Source organism: Orycteropus afer, unplaced genomic scaffold (genome assembly GCF_000298275.1).
Source record: "Orycteropus afer afer isolate SDZICR_OR568_19922 unplaced genomic scaffold, OryAfe1.0 scaffold00310, whole genome shotgun sequence".
Lineage (NCBI taxonomy): Eukaryota > Metazoa > Chordata > Mammalia > Tubulidentata > Orycteropodidae > Orycteropus > Orycteropus afer.
In genome coordinates this window covers 3,073,481-3,075,823 of record NW_006921897.1, presented here as the reverse complement: position 1 = coordinate 3,075,823, position 2,343 = coordinate 3,073,481, and positions in this window count along the sequence as shown.

Genomic DNA, 2,343 nt, shown 5'->3' with positions numbered 1-2,343 from the left:
GCTACCAGAGCTCCCATTTTTTTTTTTTTCCCATAGCATCCTTCAATATTGCAAGTCGAGGCTTCAACTTTTTCTTCAGTTCTTTCAGCTTGAAAATTGCCTGGCGTACTCTTCCCTTGTTCTACCCAAGTGTGTTCAGTCCTTGTCTAGTTTGCATCAATACCTGATGCTGCCCTACTCCATCTCAAGTGTGAAAACAATGAGCAAGCCTTCCTTCTCAGAGCCCCCATGTCCTCCCCTGGCCTGAAACCTTTCCTTCCAGTCTTTGATCATGTTTATATCTGTCCTCAAAATGGCTCCAGAAAAGTTTCCAATTGTTACCAGTGGCAAAAGCCTCTGAAATCAACCTCCTGCTTGTAGTTGTTTCTCTCTCCTCAGACCATCCCGAGGCTCTCTCAACAATACACCATGTTCCCACAGCATGTTCTAGCAAAATGTGATGAACCCTCTTGTGTTTGTCCCTAGGTAGCTATGTTGTTTCCTAATTGAGTGTTATATGCTTTTTCTCAAAAAAGAAAAGAGAAAGGAGCAACAGGGAAAAAAAAAAAAAAAAAACCACTCCTCATCAGCTAGAATCCCAAGAAGAAAAATCCGCACGCAGGGGAATTCATCACTGCCTTGAAACCCTGATGAGAATGCAGTGATTAGGTTCCGATTGTCACTTGTCTTCTGAGTAGCATGAATCTGAAAACAACAAAGCTCTAGCCTGCATCTCAGCTCCCTCTGCTTTCAGCCCTCTGCCCAGTCAGGCTGTTGGAGATGAATTTTTGAGTGTAAGACTCTGGCTAGCACAGCACTAAGCAAACTAGAAGCTGACAATAAATAATACAAACATAGTTTAAGCACCTATAAAAATTCTATGGCCTGACCTAATGCAGTGCAAAATATAACTCTTGTAATCAGGACCTGGGTGGCCGTTTTTAGGATACTAGTTCCCAGCCACAAATCTCCTCCCTTCAGGACTGAGATATGATTGTGCAGCTGAGAAGAAAGTTAGTCACTGAGCAAGATATTTGTCTCTAAATATGTGAGGACAAACCATAAAAGGAAGAGTTTAAAATTATTCAGTGTGGTCAGTGGGGCAAGAAAGAGATTACAGAGCTTAAATTGGGTTTTTCCAAGCATCAGGAGAGCTACATCATTAAGGAAAACAGCATGCAACACGAGGTGAAACAGAGGGCATTCTCAAGATTCATCACTAAAACAATTCCACGGCCTTATATTTGTAGGGAAGTTAGTCAGGGAATAAAGGTTACAAGTCTTCTTATAGGATGCATCTCCAGAAGCGGGAGCCAAGGTCAGGCAGCTTCATTCTGACTGGGATAATAAGACTTGAAAACAAAATAGATGAGATTAGCCATCTGTGGAAATCTCTTCAGAAGCAACCAGCCCTAAGAGATGACTTGAAAATGTGTTGCTAATGAAGTGAAAGCAAGTCCCTAAAATTTCCACAGGAAGATGCCAATCAAAATGTTACGGACGCATTTAAGATCTGCTGGAATCACAGAACTGTTCATTAGATTGGGAGTCAGAAAACCCAGAATCTTAACATTGACTTGCTGAGTAACTTTGGGCAAGTTGTTTGACCTCTCTGATACTCAGTTTCTTCATGTGCAATATGGTAAAGCTCATACTTACCTCATAAAATTGCTGCACTATATGAAAACCTTATAAGAATGATAAAAATGTTAGTTTGATGACGATGATAGTGACAAAATTGCAAATAGTTATTGGCATCGATTGTAGAAAAAGGAGAAATTCAGTGTACGCTCCTCTTCACTGTGATTGCAATTATTCCTTCGAGCCTGGTTTAGGACATTTCACGATGCTACTGTCCCCAGCCTATCTCTTTTCACATTCCCAGCCACAATTACCAGTGATTTGTCATTTAAAGTCCCCATTCATCTCAGAGATATCCCACCTGGAGACAAGTATCTCCCCTTCCCTTGACAAACTCCCCTATTTTCTACTTTCAAGCACCTCCCACTTATACTTGCAACCAATTCTGTGGAATGGAAAGGAGAAGAGCCATGGTTCCCTCTCTTCCTAATGGTTTCTCTTTTGCGTGTTACTTTTCCCTTGCTTATTACTCCACAAAATATATATGCATGTACAACAAGTCAAATCAAAAGTATGTTCCTCTGACTAGAGGTCAATAATCTCAGCCTGTGACCTAAAGCCCTCAGCTCCAGTAGGGTAGGACCATATTGGTTCATTTGTTTTGTTTTGACTCTAGCCCAGTACCCCATGTAGGCTTGTTGTTGTTGTTGTCGTTATTTGCCGTCGAGTCGGCCCTGACTCATAGCGACCCCTCCTTGGGTTTCCGAGGCAGTATCACTACGG